Source organism: Lissotriton helveticus, chromosome 4_1 (genome assembly GCF_964261635.1).
Source record: "Lissotriton helveticus chromosome 4_1, aLisHel1.1, whole genome shotgun sequence".
Taxonomy (NCBI): Eukaryota; Metazoa; Chordata; class Amphibia; order Caudata; family Salamandridae; genus Lissotriton; species Lissotriton helveticus.
In genome coordinates this window covers 747541110-747563438 of record NC_136063.1, presented here as the reverse complement: position 1 = coordinate 747563438, position 22329 = coordinate 747541110, and positions in this window count along the sequence as shown.

Sequence of the window (22329 nt, the reverse complement as noted above, 5' to 3'; positions counted from 1 at the left end):
AAATCCATAAATGCCATATGGAGACGGCCTTTCTTTGCAGTGGAATATTTCGCCACTACTAGGGTCAAGTTGAGGCATTGGTCCAGAGTACCCCTGCTTTTTCTAAAACCATCCTGCACTTCAGGCAGAATCTTTTTTTCCTCCACCCAATTTCCAGCCTATTCGATAATACCCTGCCTAAATGTTTGGCTGTACTATCTATTAATGAAATGGGGTGGTAATTGGCTGGATTAGATGCTTCCGCTTTTTTGTGGACAGGAATTAACAATAATTGCTTCCATGATGGTAGCGGCCCATTTTTAGCTATCGAGTTAAAAACAATTGTCAACAGGGAAGACCATAGGGATCTGGTTGCAAAAAAGACATCCAGCGGAATCCCATCTGGCCCTGCAGCTTTCATAAAAGATTGTGATAGGGCAAGCTCTACTTCTTCAAGATGAAAAGACATATACGTTTTGTCCTTAGGAGGAGTAGAAACCACATTTAAAAAATGATTTTCTGCCTCATGGAAAATAATCTGAATGTGTGTTACCCATGTTTCCTCATCTATATGTACATCTAGAAATGTCCCACTCTTGTCAGTCTAGCAGGGAGAATTAATTACCTTCCAAAAGACTTTCCTGTTGTTCCTATTTGAAGCTTTCTTTAGATTAACCATGTTTCATCTTTTAACTGCTTCTGTCTATTGTCTCTGGCTATTTTATAATTTGGCTGATAGCCCGAAACCGGTCCTAGGATGCTTGTTTCCAGTCCAGGGAAGACCTGGCTTGGTAGTTCAGGCTGGACTTTTCCCATGGGGCACAGGGTCAAGACTGATTTGCATATGGCTGGGTTCTAACTGGAATGGCATGGTGAGCAAAAAAACGATGGATTTAGGCCCAGATCTCTGTTCTGGGGTGAATGTATGACATTGTTCTGCATTCTGTCCATCAATTGTTTTTTTTTTTGCATTTGTCACCCCGAGTGGGACGAGTTTGCTCAGATGTGAGTCCCGTGCTCTCCATGCCACTGGAATCAAGCTATCCTGGCTGATGAGGGCTGAAAGCCCGAAACTGGTCCTAGGATGCTTGTTTCCAGTCCAGGGAGGACCTGGCTTGGCAGATCATTCTGGACTGTTCCCATGGGGCACAGGGTCAAGACTGATTTGCATATGGCTGGGTTCAAACTGAAATGGCATGGTGAGCAAAAAAATGATGGATTTAGGCTCAGATCTCTGTACTGGGGGGAATGTATGAATGTATGACATTGTTCTGCATTCTGTCCATCAATTGTTGCTTTCTTTGCATTTGTCACCCCGAGTGGGACGGGTATGCTCAGACGTGAGTCCCGTGCTCCCCATGCCACTGGAATCAAGCTATCCTGGCTGATGAGGGCTGAAAGCCCGAAACCGGTCCTAGGATGCTTGTTTCCAGTCCAGGGAGGACCTTGCTTGGCAATTCGGGCTGGACTGTTCCCATGGGGCACAGGGTCAACACTGATTTGCATATGGCTGGGTTCAAACTGGAATGGCATGGTGAGCAAAAAAACGATGGATTTAGGCCCAGATCTCTGTATGGTGGTGAATGTATGACATTGTTCTGCATTCTGTCCATCAATTGCTGTTTTTGTTTTGTATTTTATGATTTGTCCTCAGAGTTTGAATAAGATCTTTATCTCTAGGGTGAGTTTTTAGAGCTTTACGCAGATTTGCTAAAGCTTCCATACAGGTTTTATTGAACCAACAGTTTAGCAGGGCAACATTTGTAGACACTGGACGAGTTTGACGTAGTTTAATATTTTTTTATTTTTTATTTTTAAAAGTTTTATATAGCGCTAGCTTGACCCGTAGGTATCAGAGCGCTTTACATATACACAGTAAACAGCAGAATGACATTACATTACATAGTAGGCCAGCAGTAAGACAGCAAACCACAGAAAATAAATAAATCTGCAGTGCAGCGGAGGGGGAGAGAGCAATAAAAGAAAAGGCGAGAGTGACATAGTCCGGTCACCCACTATCCTTGAATGTTCAGAGAGAGAGGAAACAACTCGGATAAAGAAGACTAGGTTAGTTGACGTTGGTCATGAAAGTATTTGTTTAGGAGATGGAGTATCAGGTCCCTTTTAAAACAGGAGAAGGAGGGGTTGCATCTGAGGACTCCAGGGAGAGCATTCCATATCCTGGGAGCGTTGCCAGAAAACGATCGGTATTGGGTGGTTTTCTTTTTCAGTTTCGGAGGAATAAGAAGGAGTGAGTTGGAGCTTCTTAGTGTTCGGGATTGACCTGCTCTACTCAGTTTGTTATTTAAGTAGTTGTTGTTTAAGTAGTTGGGGTCAGGAGAGTGAAGTGTTTTGTGTGTGATGGAGGCCAATTTATAGATACATCTCCCTTCCATGGGAAGCCAATTGAGGCAGTTGAGAGCTGGAGTGATGTGTTCAAATCGAGTATGCATCGTTCTCGTAAACTACCTTGATCTATATGGTGCAAAAATCTAGGCGCTTTCATCATTTGGTATTAAAACGCATAGATATAGAAGACAGACCCCACGCTCTGGCCTCAAAAGAATGGATTCTTAGGCATTCTGACATTTTTTGTGCAAGGAGGGATTTAAAATTAACTGCGTCGCCTGCAAAAGGTCAGAGGGCATGACATGCTCCTGAGTGTGCATGATTTGGTTCCCAGAACTCCTTGCAAGAAGGAACTTGTGAATTTGAGTCTCCACAGGGCTGCTGCGGGATCTCTGACGGGTCAGTTCATCTCTCCAAGCTATTACGCAATTCATTTCTCCTTGGTTAATGCTCAGAATCCGGCAGACGAGGTCCATTTCTCATGGGTTCATCATACTCCAATCTGCCATAGCTTCCAGGCACAGGGTGATAAAAAAAACACCTTATTAAAAGAGCAAGGATCGGTTAGCAGTTTTTACAGCTTCTTGTTAAACATTGAAAAGGTCCCAAACCAAGAGAGGGAAAGGCAGAAAAGGGGAAAGTGATAAAGAGAGACAGCAAGGATGAACAAGCGTGGCCGTGCATACCAGGTCGGCGGCGAAAGTGAAAGCGCTTCGCTTGGAACACAAGTGCAGCAGGGCCAGTGCGACCGCCATCTGTTTCCAATTAACGCGACAGTGAGACGCGGGCGTGATAACTGAAAACAGGTGGCGCTGCTGCTCGTTCCCGAGCTACCTAGGCCAGGGGAGAGAGAAGGCGGGACATGCACCTGCCTTTGGCCAATTGCATGCTGTCTTTCGTAGAAAGACAAATGCAAAGGCTAATAGCTGGTGATGAGCGTGTGTGCAGAGTTTAAAGCCCTTACCAAAAGCCTCGCAGGCGAGACCTAAAAATGGTGTACGAACCAATATAAGTATACAGAAGGGTTCTAATATACAAAACCACCCAGAGATCATATTATTCTTCATAGAGTGGTGAATTCACTGGTGGTACCTAAAAGAATACATACATAGGAAGGAAAATGCTACTTACCAGTATGCATCTGTTCTTGGCATGTAGGGCTGCTGACATTCATATCTGTGCACAGATCGCCGCCCAGTGTTGGGTCCGGACGACCGCACCCCTCCGTTCTGGGAGAGTCTTCGAAGCACCACGAGATAGGCGACTCCTCCCCTGGACCATAGCGCGCATGGGCATCCTCTCCTTCCTCAGATTGTTTCTCGCCATTGTGGCAAAGATGGAGTATAGTACAGTAAAGATGGCCATGCAAAGAAAGTAACTGTGCAGCTGTGACAGGCCCCGGGGAGGAGGGTGGGCGATATGAATGTCAGCAGCCCTACATGCCAAGAACAGATGCATACTGGTAAGTAGCATTTTCCGTTCAAGGCATGTGGGCTGCTGAATTCATATCTGTGCATAGACTGTATAGCAGTACCTCCTCTAGCGGTGGACGCCTGGCCAGGCTGTAGCAGTTTGAAATAGAGTTTTGAGGACAGCTTGGCCTACAGCAGCTTGCTGCTTTGATTGCACATCTACACAATAGTGTTTAGTGAATGTTTGTATGGTAGACCATGTAGCTGCTCTACAGATGTCTTCTAATGGAATGTTTCCTAGAAAAGCCATGGATGCCCCCATTTTGTGCGTGGAGTGTGCTCTTGGGGGTACTGTTAAAATGTGTTTAGCTTTGTGGTAGCATATTTGGATGCATTTAACTATCCATCTGGCTATTCCTGGTTTAGAGATAGGGTTACCTTTATGTTGTGGTGAAAAAGCAACAATTGCTTTGTTTTTCTGAATGGTTTAGTACTGTCTATGTAATATAGCAGAGCTCTTCTTACATCTAGGGTATGTAATACTCGTTCAACTACTGACTGCGGGTTCTGGAAGAAAACGGGCAGTTCGATGGACTGATTAATGTGGAAAGTGGATATGACTTTTGGCATAAATTTAGGGTTTGTACGTAGTACTACGTATTTGCATGTAAGGTTCTTGATTGGTTAAAGCTTGTAACTCACTTACTCGTCTGAGTGATGTGATGGCAATTAAAAATGCAACCTTCCATGTTAAGAACTGCAATTCACATGAGTGTAGTGGTTCAAAAGGGGGTCCCATAAATGTAGTAAGTACGATATTTAAGTTCCAGACTGGTGAAGGTGGATGTTTGGGAGGGATTATTCTTTTAAGGCCTTCCATGAAAGCTTTAATTGCTGGGACTCTGAACAGGGATAGGTGTTGCCTGTTTTGGAGGTAAGCTGCTATAGCTGCAAGATGAAGTCGTATTGAAGAGTATGCTAGATTACATCTTTGGAGATGTAACAAGTAACAAATAATGTTTTGTATTGAAGCGTCTAATGGAGTGATTTGATTATTGTTGCAGTAAATAACAAATCTTTTCCATTTAGCTGCATAGCAGGCTCTAGTGGTTGGGCGTCTTGCTTCCTTGATAATGTTCATACAATCAGGAGGCAAATTGAGGTATCCAAATTCTAAGATTTCAGGAGCCAGATCGCTAGGTTCAGTTGATTGGGATCTGGGTGCCTTATTTCTCCATGGTTCTGCGTTAGAAGATGTGGCGATAGCCGCAGTCTTTGGTGTGGAACCACTGAGAGTTTTAGGAACGTTGTGTACCATGGTTGTCTGGCCCATGTTGGAGCAACCAGGATCATTGTCAGTGATTGCTGACGTAGTTTGCATGCTACTAGCGGAATCAGTGGGGCTGGTGGAAACGCGTACGCAAATCTGCCTGACCAGTTCATCCATATAGCATTGCCCTGTGACAACGGATGTGGGAACCTGGCAGCAAAGTACTGGCATTTTGAGTTTTCTTTTGTGGCAAACAGATCTATTTCTGGATGCCCCCATTTGCGGAAGAATGGTTGGAGAACTTGAGGATGAATCTCCCATTCGTGTATCTGCTGGCTGTGTCTGCTTAACAGATCCGCTATTTGATTGTCTTTCCCTGGCAGGTGTTGTTCTAGGAGAAAGATGTTCTTTGGAATTGCCCACCTACATATTTTCTGCGCTAGATGAGAAAGCTGTAGAGAGTGAGTTCCTCCTTGTTTTTGTATTTAATATTTAATATCTACTAAGATATCTCTGAATGCTTCAATCACCTGCTTATCTTTAGCCATAGGGTCCAAGCATGGCAGGACCTCCCTATCTTTAGAACATATGATCTTAGTAGTTGAGCTGACCTCATCCACCTTATGCTACTTTAAAATGTACCAATTTCTCCTTGCAAGGATAGGTTTGGGGGCAATTATATCAACTCTTTTATCTCTAGCTCTTCAGGCCAAAAAGCAAGGGAGCATCGCATGGTCACTAAGTTCTGCCATCTTAACCTCAACCTTAGTAATACTGCTTTTAAAATTATCAAAGGTGATTATATAATCAATTGTTGACCTACGGTCTGCACTTTTGAAGGTAGGAACCAGTTGACCCATATCTAAAGTAATCTCGTTCCTTGGCTCTAGATGCCATGTCATCAATAGAATATTTAAGGTGCTACCATATAGTGTGTTTATGAAGTGGTTAATTAGATCTTCGTTATGGTCCACTATCCCAAAAATTCTAGGTTCATCTCTTGGCCACCTTTTATGTTACAATCACCAACCCAGATGAAATACAAGGAGTTTGGGTTGTGAGAACTTAGTTCATCAACGGTCCTTCCTAAAATCCTCACCAATGATGCAGGGTTCTCAAAATCATTATTACAATAATTTTTTAACAGTAAATCCCAGTTATTGTACCCTTTTATAACTAAGATATGGAAGTAAGCTGAATTATTTAGGAAGGTCACAGTTGTGAGCATAATTGTATTGGCTCGCATGGTAAAAATGCTCCCCTTAGCCCTTCCCTCTTTCGATGGGAGTGTTGGGGTATGGAATTATCGATAGCCATTTAAATGAATAGGTTCAACTTCCCATGTTTCCTGAACACATATAATATGGAAGTGTAGCAGTTCTTTATACCAATCGCTATTGGACTTTTTATTATTGTATCCTGCAATGTTACACGATAGTAAAGCATAATCTAAGTTTATTTTCCCAACTAGGGTTATATTTGCTTCTCTGGTTAGTGAGGCCGTTGTTGAAGCTCTAATACTCCCAGCCTCTGTGACACTACGGATATCCCTCCTTTCCACAATAACTGACTCACTCCTTCTTCTCTCCAAGAGGCTAGGTGGTTGGCACATCTGAATGGAACTCGCAAGTCAATCACAGGTGTCCAATGGGAGGAACCTACTTGAGATTGAAATTGCGTGATTTTCTCTCAAAACATGGCCACTTCTAAAAGTAGATGTCTCCGTGCCTGTCCTAGGTGACTGGTGTCTTAAATTGTGGCTCGGTTTGTAGAAAAAACGAGCGGAGTAGTGAATATCTGAGTTTCTGCTGTATGAGCTGAGGCAAGTTGTGATATTAGATCGGCCACAATCTGAGCGCTATCAAAGTTAAGGAAAAAACAGTTCCCGTCAGAGGTATTTTCTAACATCCTACCCACTGTGTTCTCCTGGCCATGATTAGTTGGTTTTGGATGTGATAACCTGAGGAAGCACGCTTGGATAGCCAGTGTTGTGCTTTGTCCATTAATTGGATGATGGACTCTGGTTGCGTCGGCTTTAAGACTGGGGCATTGACCAATATTTAAACATAAGGGCATGCTGAAGGTGGGAGGTGTAGACCCTGATGGTTATACCCCCCCCCCCCGAGTCAGGACTAAGAGCTCTGATGTTGTTTTCTGATCACTGGGTTCCTTTCGCTCAGAGGAGGCCTGTCATGGACACCTACCCCTGCTGATTTACTATTAGGAAAAGTACCCTCAGATGCATGAAGGGCACCTAGACGTATGGTCGTTTGACTTGAGGCCCCAACCGAAATAACAGAACTCTGCACAAGAGGCAGTGACAGTGTCATAATTGTAGATTTTCTCTTAGTTATGTCTGGCCCTAGATTCCTCAGAGGCTGACCATTGTGTTCACATATATTTGATCTCACAATGGGATTATATAGAGGCTGTACATTTACATCTAGATTTCTTAAAATGAGTGAACCATTGTCCATTATCTCTTGTAATTTTAGCTCAACCGTAACATTATGGGTTGTAAGATTGAGTTCAACTTCTCAAATAATGCTTCAAAAATGAGGGTGGTAAATGGTGATTCACGGGTTTCATTTCAGGATTTTGAAATAAATTAGGTGGACAAAATCTTTCTTTGTCTTTTGGATTAGTTGCTGAGACCTTTGGAGCTCCTCTTTTTCCTTTACCAAGTGTAACCGGAGGGGGAGAAGTTATCCTTTCACAAGAGGGTTTTAGAAGGGGGGTTAGATCTTCTCTCACCCTATTTCTGCCTTGGTTCCCTTGGGCCGTTCCCCAGCATTTTTATTGTTCAAATAAACAGTACTCACAGTTCCTCCACTACTGAGCAAGAGCCTTCTCTCTGTCATCTCAATCTCCTCCGATATGGCAGTAGTAGCTTTAACCAGGGAAGTATCCACAGTTGATATTGTCATCCCTTCCGTAATCAGTGGGTTAAGCTTCTTTTTCCCCATTTGAATTCTCTTACCGGGCTCTACCTTCTAAACAATACCAGGCGTTAGAGGGGGACCCATTTCCTTTGGGTTAGGACCGGCCCGCCCTTAGCCCGGGCTTTGCCCAAGTGAGTCCCGCACCGCGGGAATGCGGCACACTTAAATGCACATTTTCCTTCAGCAGGGGTTGCTGAGATATGGAGTATCCCCTTTGCCGGTGGGTCCCCAGCACCAGGAAGCATTCAGGTGAGGAGGCGGCAGCGACAATGTCCGCTGGAATGGGGCAGCTAAAATGTGCATTTCGTCCTGCAGGGGTTGCTGGGGGATGGGGTCTCTCACTTGCCGGTGGCTCCCCAGCACCAGGAAGCAATCAGGTGAGGGCGGCGTCAGCTATTTATTTATGTATATGTGCCCTTTCAGTGTTTCTGCATCTTGATTCTGAAAATTACTGCAGGTAGAAGTAGCAGTGTAAGACGTGGGTGATATATTTTTTTTAGCATTACAATAGCTACCAGCAAGCTCATTATTTGGTGATAAGCCATTACATTTATTTTTAACAATATTTTTAAATGTTATGGCTATATTTTTAAATGTTATATTAAAAAAAGAACTTTCATAGCATTCTTACTAAAACAGATTGTAAAGGCTTTAGGAAAACATGTAATGGTCTCTGCTATTTTTATCTAGCCATACCCATGCGCTTAATTTGTTACCTCTAGAGTGCCTGATTAGCCAAAACTGTAAATCTACAATCTTAGTTTTACTTCCTCACATGGATAATGATTTACAAATAGGCGCAATACTCCAAAAATTATGCTTCTACGAAAAATTGGAGCAGACCTTCATCAAGACATACATAAATGTTGCAAATGACAATTGATATGCTTTAATTAGAGAATCCAATTAAGCGCCTTATCACTATGTCATTTTCATCTTGGTGTCAATGTATTAATCTAGACAAACACAAAGTTCATCACAATTACAGTAGTGTTATGATAATTTGTCACCAAAGACTCAAAGGACTCAAGTTGGATCCTGCTGAAGAGGCTGTCTCTGAGTTGGCATGAGGGACAAAAAAGGATACACTGGATTGTGCCCCACAGTAATTTCTAGACGCTGAGGTTAACGCTGAGGTTAACTGAAGGCAATCCTCCCTCCATTTTTTATTATCTCAGGGCGATGATGTAAGTGCAACGAGTATGCCTACGCATGGGCTCCTTGCTCATGGTGCCACATGACTCAAGTTGCACCCTGCAGTTTAGGCTTGCTCGTTTTACCATACACAGGGGACCTGGCAGTTTGGTTTGGATGACTCCATCTGCGCCCATACGCGCCTGGACCGCACCTAGAGCGCAAAATGCTGGTTCTTTGACCTCCCGATTCGTTAATTATTCTGCTGAAGAGCGAAGGTAAATTGCCATGTGGTAGGGCCAGGGGACAGCACTGTTCACTGTGCATGCGGGTTCGCGCTCCCATTAGCGGAAATAATCACTGCCCTAGCACATCCCCAGAAGTTTCAGACTGATGACTTTGATAGTTCCCAGGAGAGATCCATGATCCATGGTGGTCTTTTTACTGTTAGATTCTTGGGAAAGCACAGATACGAAGTAGCTTATACCGTAGAAAATCTGGGCTTGGACTTTCTTTTTATAACAGAAACTTGGGCAGATGCTGGTTCAGACCCTGACTTTGCCACTGCCACTCCCTCGAGTTTTAGAGCGATAAGGGTAAACAGGCTTTTAAAAAGAGGTGGTGGAGTGGCTATTATTTTTAGAGAACACTTCTCAGTCGCCTACCACCCTGTTTCCACTCCAGCTTATGAGGCTTTCCAATTTACATTTGATCTTAGCTCTAAATTGACCTTCAAAGGCATTTTATTGTATCGCCCACCTAGCAAGAGAAATACTTTTTTAACTAATCTTGATACCTTGCTTGAACCCATTTTTTTAAATAAGGACTTCACCATTCTTGGAGATTTTAATTTTCATTTGGAAGATACAGATAACAGAAAGACGGCTATGCTCCTAGATACTCTAGGAGCGGTAGGACATGTCCAATAAGTGGCATCACCTACGCATGAGGCCGGTCACAAATTGGATGGCGTCTTCTCATCAGCCCATGGGCTTATAGTTAAAGACATTCTTCCTTTGTCATGGTCCGACCATTCTCTCATTAAGTTTAGTCTGCCCTATAGCACGGTTAGACAGGCTAGGAGCATGAAGCCGCTTGTTGCTTCCTGCAAAGCACGGAGTGAAGTGAATAAATCTGTCCTTCATACCCATTTGGAAGCCTCATGTCCTCAATTTCAGGACCATGTGGATTTAGTGGTCACTAAGTACACTAATTGGATCTCTGAGGCAGTGAGTGCCACGGTTCCTGCAAAAGAGCTATCTGGTAATAGGGCTATTCCGTCAGCCCCTTTTTTTTCTGACTCATTGAGGAAGGAAAACAGAGTTGTCGCCGTATGGAACGTAGCTGGCGAATAAATTACTACAATTCAGATAAGCAAGCGTACAAGATGGCCTTAATGAACTACAAAAAACTACTTGTAGCAGCAAAGAGAAACTATTTTATGCAACAGATTGAGTCAGCCAATAATTCCCCTGAGAAACTTTTTTCGGTCATTAATAAACTCACCCTGCCCAATAATACGGGCAATCAAAAATTCAGTAACGATATTGCGGATACCTTCAAATTAAAAGTTCTGGATATTTTCAAAGCTTTTAAGGATGGATCTGGGCCTTGCTTCCCGCCCCAAAGGCATGTTCTGGACTTTTCCCCTGTTTCTTCGGCAGCAGTGGGAAAGTACATAACTGAATCCAGGTCAGGATCTCTTCTGGACCCATGCCCTCCAGTTCTTCTTAAAGAATTGGTGGACTTGGTGAGTCCCGGGCCTGCGGAAATTTTCAACCTGATGTTTGTGTCAGGCATCTTTCCCATCAGCTGGATGGAGACGTCCATCCTTCCCTTATTAAAAAAGCCGACATTAGATGCCACTAATCCATTGAACTATCGACCCATAGCCCGACTACCTATACCAGCCAAGATTGTGGACATAATCATGAACACTCAACTGTCACAATTCATCAGTGAGACCAGTTTGTTGGATCATTCCCAGTTTGGTTTCCGTAAGGAACATGGTACGGAAACGCCGCTCATTAAAACAACCGATGAAATCAGAGCGGTGATGGATGGAGGAGGCACAACCGCCCTTGTGCTCCTCAATCTATCTGCCGCTTTCGATATGGTTGATCATGCTCTCTTGCAACATCGGTTAAAAAAGTCGGAAGTGGAAGGAATGGCTCTGGCACTGCTGTCCTCTTTCCTGAAGGATCAGATATCAATGGTGTCACTTGATGGCTTCAATTCAGCCCCCTACGTTCTGCAATGTGGAGTTCTTCAGGGCAGTTCACTGAGCCCTGTTTTGTTCAACATCTACGTCTTAGAACTGGCCCCACTGATTCGGGAATTTGAATTTAGTTTGACATCTTATGCCGATGACACCCAGATTGTGGTAGCTGCATACAAACATCAAACCTCTCCTTTCCAGCAGTTTCAAAACTACATGAAGGCGATTAACAAATGGATGAGCACACACTGCCTCAAACTTAATTCCGATTTGACGTAAGTCTTGATTTTTGGCAATATGCAGTCTACCTGGAGCAATCTGTGGTGTCCGGCAGAGATGGGTGCCCCTCCTAAACCTGCGGCTAAAGTAAAGAATCTGGGGATACTGATCGACAATAGATTAACACTCCGTCAACAGACTAATGCTATTGTATCAGCCGCATTTTTTCTTATAAAGAAAATAAGCAAGGTTCTTCCCTACATCCCTGCGGACACTAGGAAAACAGAAGTCACATCTCTTATCCAATCTAAATTGGACTACTGCAATGGGCTATACCTGAATGCCCAGAAGGAGTGTCTAAAAAAGCTTCAGATGGTGCAAAACTCTGCGACATGCCTATTGCTTAATCTTCCCAGGCATAAAACGGTATCCAATTAAATCTATGACTTGCACTGGCTGCAGGTACTTCAGCGCATTAAATTCAAGGTGCTGTGTCTTGCCTATAAGACCCTGCATAATTCAGGTCCAGCTTTTCTTCAGAATCTTTTTGTGTGGTACCAACCAACTTGACCTCTTCGGTCAACGTGTGCAAGACTCTTGGCAGTGCCTAGAACTCGGACTTCACACTGGGGTGGCCGTGGTTTTCATTACGGAGCATCCAAACTTTGGAACTCTCTTCCACCTGAACTTAGGAATGCTAGTTCCCTAATTGGCTTCAGGAGAAACCTGAAAACCTGGCTGTTCCAGGGCTAGGCGTATAGCTGGTTTGTTGTGGTCCTCAGTGCCAAGACACCATTAGGTATTCGTGCGCTTTTATAAATCTAATTAACATTAACATTAACATTAACATTAACTGATAGAAGGACCAAAGCTCATTTTATATGGCTAGTACCTATCGGAGATGGTATGGAGGGCGAAAATTAATTGATAGACTGAATTGCGATCCAGAGCAATTACTAGTGGCTGGGGTTCATTTCAGACTATCTACCCAACACGTGTTGATTTCCTCTGTGTTCATTTAATAAGTCATTTTAAAAAGGGAATCTGGCTGCGATGATGTGGTGAACTAAAATAAGACTCTTAAATAGAAGGAACCAGGATCTTTTTAAACAGGTCCTGCACATATACTCCTAAAACGTAATATGAAAAATAAGACGATGTGCAGTTCATAAGTGTGTGGGAGTGTTCAGGTCAGTTATGAGGTGCCCTCACATACCCTGGTGGATGTCAAGCTTCATCATTGGGCCTGCTCCTCATCGGGCCAGCGCTGCAATGCCCGATGGGCACCCTGCGAAGGGGCTCATTAGCAGTGGTCAATTTTTGATGAAGTTGTTGAGTGTGTGAGGTTATGTGGACAGGGTAGGGTCATGCGTGTGTTGTGTAATTTAAAATAGGACTAGTGCTGCCCTTGTCAATAACTTTATTCTCGGGGTGCACTCACCTAAATAAAAAATGTGAGCCCTGCCTGGAGTTTAATGATCCTACAAAGTCTGTATGGTGCATTGGGTCAACATGTTTCTTGCCTAAGTGAGCCCCTAACGGGTCTGGTGGCAATTCATCAGGACCGTGATATATAGGAGAAGGTAATCTCAACTCTTACACCACCGCAATGCTGGTTGTTGATGTAGTGATGTACCAGCGTTGCTGTATGCCACCAGGTCAATTGGCCTGGAGTATTGAGACCTGAAAAGAGAGTAGTAAAAGTGAACAAATATTAAAAAGGGAGAAGTAGTGATCGTGGTGTTAGGTAAGCCCATATGGGTCTCACCGGCCACCTAGTGAGAGGGAAAGGTGATGAATAAACGAATCCCTCGTGAAGTGTCTTGGCGTGCTGCTGAAAGTACTTATGGAGGAAGTACCAGAACATGGCTGCATGCAGTGGATTACATATCATGTTATCTGATTGAAGATCCATCCTTCCATAGTCAGTGCCCGTATGAGGTGTAAGCGTGCTCGATATTAAAAATCACAGAGTGAATTGCTCGTTCCATGATGAAAACTCATTGGGAAGTTATAGGTACTTCCAAGTAACAGAGTCAATATCACTGCCAAATTGTGTCAATAGACGGAAAAGCACAATACAACATATATAATAGTTATGTATGTAGTGTCTTTGAGGTAAAAAAATTGCTTGATTCTGAAACCTTTTGTAAATGCAAACCAAGCATAACAGCAAAAAATAGAAACACTTGACATGGGGAATAACATTTCAATAGTAAACCAATTGCATCATACATACATTAGAATAATACATGAAGCTTTTATTGTGTAGAGGAAGGAGGCCTACAGGAAGTATTGAAATCCAAAAAAGGAAAATTAAGTTAGAGGAGAGAGAATGGGGTTGTTTCTTCTTGGGTTCCTTGTCCGTCTTGCAATCACGTTTCTTTGGGATTTTTAATTAGTACTGATGGTTCATGTTGTTTGTTGTCTGGTTAGTCTCTCCCATCTGATGTGATTTGAGATGTCATCAGTGATGTCACTGACCATGTCATGAATGATCTAATATGTGACATCATCAGCAGTGGATTGCGGGTGCGCGAAATATAGTTAGTACAACTAACTATATAGGAGCAATTTCATTGGTTTTGTATGAGTAAAATGTCCAGCTAACTATAACACCACTAAAACTTATAGTTTTTTTAGTGAATTTCAAAGGTTTTTTAAAAACTAATTCCTAACTATATAACTCCTGAAACCTATGGTTTTTTCAGTGAATTTAAAAGGTTTTTTAAATGCTAATTCCTAACTATATAAGGCCTGAAACCTATGGTTTTGTCAGTGAATTTCAAAGGTTTTTTAAATGCTGATTCCTAACTATATAAGGCCTGAAACCTATGGTTTTTTCAGTGAATTTCAAAGGTTTTTTAAATGCTAATGCCTAACTATATAAGGCCTGAAACCTATGGTTTTTTCAGTGAATTTCAAAGGTTTTTTAAATGCTAATTCCTAACTATATAAGCCCTGAAACCTATGGTTTTTTCAGAGTTTTAAAAAAAAAAAATTGATTGGTTAACTGGCTTAATAAGTGTATCTTAGTGAATACATATATTAGCGAGTAATGTTTAAATATTTAAATATATACATGAGTGATGTAATATGTGACGTCATCAGCAGTGCATTGCAGACGTGCAAGTTATAGTGAGTCCAACTAACTATAACGTGGGAATTTCAATGGTTTTATGCGAGTAAAATTTCCAGCTAACTATAACTGGTGTGAAACCTATGGTTTTTTCAGTGAATTTCAAAGGTTTTTTAAATGCTAATTCCTAACTATAACTGGTGTGTAACCTATGGTTTTTTCAGTGAATATATATATATATATATAAAATTTCTATGGAAAAATGAAACCCCTCATTTTGTTCCTTTTCAAATTAAATGTATTAAGTGTTACCACTTTATTCCAATCAAGATGACTTCAGGTGTGCCATACTTTTGTCATAAGTAAGACTGTTAGCGTTCTAGTTGTTCTTTAGAACACTCTGGGACATTCTGTCATTGGGCTATAGTTGGGCTACATCTGGCTGATATTTGGGATACATTTGGGCTCTTTTGTCTCTGGTGGCCATCTTGGGAGACTGCATATCAGAATTTTTTTAATGAAATATAAGAGGATTTGAGAAGTCACTCAAAATGTGCCCTAATTTTTCTTTCTTCAGCACTAATCATAATTTCTATGGCAAAATGAACCCCTCATTTTGTTCCTTTGCAAATTAAATGTTTTAAGTGTTAACACTTTATTCCAATCAAGATGACTTCAGGTGTGCCATACTTTTGTCATAAGTAAGACTGTTAGCGCTCTAGTTGTTCTTTAGAACACTCTGGGACATTCTGTCATTGGGCTATAGTTGGGCTACATCTGGCTGATATTTGGGCTACATTTGTTTTTTTTTGTCTCTGGTGGCCATCTTTGGGCTACATTGGGCTACATTGGGCTACATTGGGCTACATTGGGCTACATTTGGGCTCTAACATATATATAGCCCAATGTAGCCCAATATATATTTTTTCAAAGTTAATTTTCGTAAAAACCACTGGAGCACATATCTTGAGACATAGCAAAGGCACATCGGGCTACCAGTCCCTACAATTTTGCCAAGTTTGGTGGAAAACCATTCAGCCGTTCGGGCTAAAAGTGAGCCCAACCGCCCTATGGAAATTAACATGGGGAAAACACGTTTTGGGACTGCCCTTTTATCTCGGCCCCCACTTGACGAATCCCCCCCAAACTTTCAGGGAAGGAGCGGAGCGCCGCGAGGCAAAGTTACGGATGATTTCAGGAAGATTCCTCAACCGGCGCCAAAGTTATTCCCAATAGAATGTTGTGATTTCCCTATGGAAAACAATCCTAACTATATATATACCTACTGGCTATCGCCAGTAGGTAATATATATATATTCACTGAAAAACCATAGGTTATAGAACATATATAGTTAGGAATTAGCATTTACAAAACCTTGAAAATTCACTGAAAAAACCATAGGTTATACACCATATATAGTTAGGAATTAGCATTTACAAAACCTTATTTTACTCACACAAAACCATTGAAATTCGCATATATAGTGAGTTGCACTAACTATATATCGCGCACCCGCAATCCACTGCTGATCATGTCACATATTACATCATTCATGACATGGTCAGTGACATCACTGATGACATCACTGATGACATCTCAAATGACATCACTGATGACATCTCAAATGACATCACTGATGACATCACTGATGACATCTCATTTGACATTACTGATCACATCACTGATGACATCATTCATGTGATAATACGATGAACCTCTTCAGACTCTAATATAACCTTAGATACACTCAGTGTAAACAGACACTCACAGACTGTCACTCATCCATGGAGTTACACACACACCTAGTCAGTCATGCAAAGAATCAATCACACCTCCATTTTCTCAACTATACAGTTATACACACCTTACTTATTCAAACATATACTAACACATATTTACTCTCTTATACAATCCGGGATACAAGTTCACAATGATCCATACAGCCACTCACACATTCACTGGCTCTTATGCACAGTTATTTATATATGTCAACTCTCAAATGTACTGTGTTTTACATATGTACTTACTTTGACATGTAGCACTGAGATATCCATTCACTCACCAATACACTCATGCACACAGTCAACCACCCATGTAGCTGTTTCCACATGCACTCTTGAACTCATACATCTAGTGAATCAACTGCTCACACATCTATGCACAGAGTCATACACCTCCCAGCCACCCACACACACACTCAGTCTCCCATGCAAATACTTGGGCAACCAATCAATAACCAATATAGTTACTCATATAGCTACTGATCAACACATGCAGCAGTTTACAGAACAACAGATATAATGATGCACACATTAAGACAGTTTAGTCACTAACCCATGCACTCAGTGAGACACATTTAATCATTCACTCATACAGTCAGTCATGCACCTACTAAATCCTTCATCCAGACACTTATAAATCCACTCATTCTTCAATATGTAAGACATATTTTAACTTTACAGAAACATACAGTCACTGGATGTTGTCATCAGTGATGTCATCAGTGATGTCATTTGAGATGTCATCAGTGATGTCATTTGAGATGTCATCAGTGATGTCATCAGTGATGTCACTGACCATGTCATGAATGATGTAATATGTGACATGATCAGCAGTGGATTGCGGGTGAGCGATATATAGTTAGTGCAACTAACTATATATGCGAATTTCAATGGTTTTGTGTGAGTAAAATAAGGTTTTGTAAATGCTAATTCCTAACTATATATGGTGTATAACCTATGGTTTTTTCAGTGAATTTTCAAGGTTTTGTAAATGCTAATTCCTAACTATATATGGTCTATAACCTATGGTTTTTTCAGTGAATTTCAATGTTTTTTTAATAGCAAATATCAAAAGCGTTAAAATGTATTCTTTTTTAAATTGAAAAATATATTTTATATGTTTTTAATACAATTTTTTAATGTAAATATTTAAAAAAAAAAAAATTTTTGTTTCGCTACCGGTCCGCGCACCGGGTAGCTTCCCGTTAGCTCAATTTGGTGCCGCGACCCGGTCCGCGAACCGGTAAACGTTCCGTTTGCGCAACTGCCGCGTTAGAAAACAACATCGTGACGCGCCGCGTAAGGGCGACGTATCGCGTTGTCGCGTAATGCGTCTTATGACGCGCCGCGTTAGCGCACCCGGAAGGGCTCCGGTGCGCGAACCGAGGCGCGAAGCGCAGCGCCCCGGAAGCGATCCGGGGCGCAGCGCAGAGCGCGTAACGTAAGCGTAACAGGTCATGTGACTTGTTAATAAAACTTTTCATTGGTTCATTTCACTTTTGGTTTCCTAATGATGTAAGGCTAGGTCATGTGACCTAAAAATAACACTTTTCATTGGTTTAGAACATTTTTTTCCCCCAAATGATGAAAGCCCCCACCTTTTTTCTCACTCTGACTTTCAACTTTGTGAGAGGAAGACCTATTTTGATTGATAAGAAATGGCTTCATTAGTAGCTGCAGCTGGTGCACCCCCACCACCGCCACCACCACCACCTCCTAGGAAGAGAGGACCACCTCCTCAGGTCATCCTTAATGAAGAGGAGGAAGAAGAGGAAGAAGAGGAAGAGGAGCAAGGGAGGAGACAGTTTTTGCGTGAGGAGCCAAGGAGGTCCCATGTAAAGGATAGTTACATCTGGCAATTCTTTACATTTCCCCGGGGCCAAAAAAAAGTAAATGCCCGGTACGTCACATGTCTCTTCTGTGACAAATCTCTGTCCCAGCTAATAGAGGGTATACGCATGCTCCACATCATATCACTCACCAGTGGCAGCAACCATGGCATGGACTACCTCCTCCATTTGACCCCTTTGTTTCCCAGTTTGCCCACTGGAATAGATTCTGCGCACTGGATGAAGTTGACTGACTCAATTCTGTTGAAGTATCCTCCACACACCTTGATATCAATAGGGGTGAGGAGGAGGCCCCTTCGGTCACATCTCACCCCTTATGCCCTAATCCCCCAATTGTGGTGGCTACCAGCCTGACCAAGCCAACGCCTTCAGTTTTAGATGTAGTCAGTACAGCTCCCCATAACCCTAGAGATACCAATGGTATTGGAGGAGAAACCACTAAGGACAAAATAAAAATTCTCAGTTGGAATCTCGCGGGGATTCACAGGAAATTAGGTCTGCCTGAGTGGAGCAATTTGGTTGAAGCACACAAGATTTGTGTGTTTCAGGAGACCTGGAGCACTGAGCCACTCTATCGAGTTGGGTTTGTCACCTATTTTGTTTCAGCAGAAAAACCCAGGCAAGGGAAGGGGCGTCCCTCGGGGGGGCTCATTATCTGGGCAAGTGTCTCCCTTAATTGCCGGATTACCTCTAAGCAGACAAATAACCCAGACATCTTGGGTATTTCTCTGTCTAACCATCGTAGAGGTTTGACTTTAGATCTCTACAACGTCTATGCTAGAGGCACTAAAAATGGGTGCACCTCGTCTGTAATATCTGATCTTGAGGTGCAACTTAGGGACTATAAAGAAGCTGACCACACCCTAGTAGCAGGCGATTTTAACTGCACATATGAGCCACTTCCCTTGGATGGAATCCCCGACCTGGGTGAGGAAGACAGCAGATGGGGGATTCCTATACTCTCCATCCCCCCGATTAAACGGTGGACCCGTAGTGCAGTGCAGTTAAATGCACTGACCCTGGAGTTTGGGTTAAGAGCCACCAACGGCCGTACATCTTCTGACCGGATGGGCGCCCCAACGTTCAACAGGGTTGGTCATACTTCAAGGATTGACTACATCCTGCTGGACTTGGGGCTCTGGAGATCGGTTGATGATATGGTAATTACACCGACTGTGGAGAGCGACCATAATTCGCTCTCCTTAACCATCACGAACCCCTGGTCCAATGGAACATTGTTAGCACCATCTAAATGCAGACATAGGGACACTGTCTCCTCTTGTGGGAGACGCCTAAAGTGGAACAAAGTTGCCAGCAATGCTGACAAACTTTCTACCATAGAAGAGGTCCTCATAGCCTCACAAGCAGAGATCAATGCCATTGATTTAACCACGGTAGCTAATAGGGCAACACCCATCTTTGAGGCAGCTGTTAAGGCCATAGGAGAAGTCTTTTGGGTTAAGAGCACTACGGGGAAGAATATGTCCCAGAACAAATCTAAAGGGACACATGATTGGTACACTGTAGCATGCAGGAAAGCCAAGACTAGATTAATTGAGGCCGTCAAGGGCAAGTCCCAACCCCTAATACAGATAGCCAGGAAAGAACACAAGAGAACATTGGGGCTAGCAAAAAAGGAGTGGGACGAGGCCTATTGGTCTACCCTCAAAGAAGCTAGCACCAAGAAAGATTCTAAATGGTTTTGGGACACTATAAGAGCCCGTAATAGGCCAGATAGTGACCTGATAACTTGCAGCATTTCAAGTCAGGCGTGGGTCCAACACTTCTCAAACCTATATACCCGCCAAGACGATCATATTATTCCTATTGTTTCTTGTGATCCTGATGGAGGGTTGGAGGCTCCACTATTGTCCACCCCAATTAGGGTCATTCAGCCTAATGACTTTGATTTTACAACTAAGGAAGTGGACTATGCAATAAGCACCATCATTCCCCAAAAAGCGGCTGGTCCGGACGGCATCCCCGGTGACCTCTTGAAATCTGATATCACGAAATGGGGGAAACTGATCCACTCCCTGCTTGTTGCCATCTGTAGGGGCGCCCCAATACCCTCCTCATGGAAAGGAGCTGAGGTGGTCCCTATTTATAAAAAAGGCCCCAGAGACGACCCATCTAATTATAGGCCTATCAGCCTGTTAGATATTAGTCAAAAAGTAGTCGGCAAGGTCTTGTTGGTCAGAATCTTAAACTGGATAGAGGAATACAAAATCCTCTCTGACTATCAGGCAGGCTTTAGAGTGGGCACCGGGACAGTCGAACAAGCTTTTAGACTCATGATGGTGTATTGGAAAGTTGTGGTCATAGGAAAGGGCAGTCTCTATCTCGCGTTCATCGATTTAAAGACTGCCTTTGACCTTGTACCTAGGGAGACCCTTTGGACCGTACTGGCTGATATGGGGTTGCCCCACTACTTGCTATCCCTACTCGTAAGGCTGCATCAAGATAACTTTGCCCAGGTTAGGTGGGGCCCTGGGGGGGAAAAACAAATAGTATCCCGGTTGAGAGAGGTGTCCGCCAGGGATGTGTGCTAGCCCCCACCCTTTTTTCCCTCTACATCAATGGGGTGGTCGAGCATCTTCGGAAACATCCCTCAGATGAACCATCCCTGGCTGGCGAACGCATACCAACCCTCCTCTTCGCGGATGATACGCTTTTAATTTCTAAAACCCCCACTGGACTCCAAAGGCTCCTAGACAACTTCCAATCCTTTTGCACCAAACGCGGCCTGGTAATCAACACAAACAAAACCAAATACCTTGTGCTGAACCCTCCCAAAAAACAAGCCCGCCCTCCTACCCTGAATACTGAACTCTTGGAGAGGGTAGAAGTTTTCGACTATCTTGGGATACGCCTTTCTCACAAAATGGATTGGACCCCCCACCTGGACAAAATGCTGCTATCGCACAAAAGGATCACAGGAGCTCTTCTGAAAGAACAACGCTCCTGTACAATAAGACCAATAGCTACTGTTCTCGAGATCTATTCGGCCAATGGGGTTAGCTCTGCCCTTTATGGGGCTGAACTTTGGGGGTCATCCATTACCGACGCTTTGCCAGGATCAGAGAGGAAATTTTGTAGAGCGATTATGTCTCTCCCGCAAGGCACTCCCACAGTTCCCCTAATGTTGGATCTAGGTTGCCGCCCAATTGACGACCTTGCTAAATTTCGTCCACTACTGCTATGGGCACGCCTGTGGCGTGTGGAGGAACTCAGCAGATATGCGCAAGGCCTAGCAGAAATCATGTCACTACCAGGGTGGCACAAAATTAAATGGTTAAGGGACATGAAGGTGCTGCTAGCAAATTTGGGCTTGAACGAAGCATGGGCAAATAGAACTTCACCCCCGAAGCTAGCTCTTAAGAAACTCTATTGGGACTGGATCCTTTCCCAGAGGAATACCAGCTCCACTATGGGCAGACTCACGGAGGACTTCCTGAAGTTTAAAGATCAACCTAAACGGGAAGTGTACCTTGATATCATTGAAAAACCCTTCGATAGGGCTCTGTATTTTAGATTCAGAATAGGAACTCTTCCCCTCTATTCTTTTACTTCACGCTGGAAATCTCGTGCACAAATTACAGAGCTTTGCCCTGCATGCCTAGACAAACCAGAGTCATTGGCACATCTTATGTTTGAGTGCAGAGAATATACAACACCCAGGAGGATTTGGCTCAAAAACTTATGTCGGCAGCTGGGCACTAGGAGCCACGCGGCTGCAATCAGGATACTAATGTCCGACAGCCGTGCATCCTACGCTTGTGCTATAGCTAAATTTTTATCATGGGCTTGGTCCATTCGAGCTAAAAGGCTAAAATTGTCTGTTTAATTCTATTTTTAATTTACTGTTTCAATGAACTTTTTTATGTACTGCTTTGCAAATTGGAAAAACCAAAACATCAAATGGACTACAAAAGGTTAATATTGATTGTCTAAATTTTCCAACATATTGATTACCTATTGCACTGTTTTGATAAACTTTTTAAATAGGTCACATTCTTATCGAATGTTCATGTTTGCTTTTAATTGTTACACTGTGATTTCTGTCTTGCTTTTATGATAACTTTTTATCGAAAT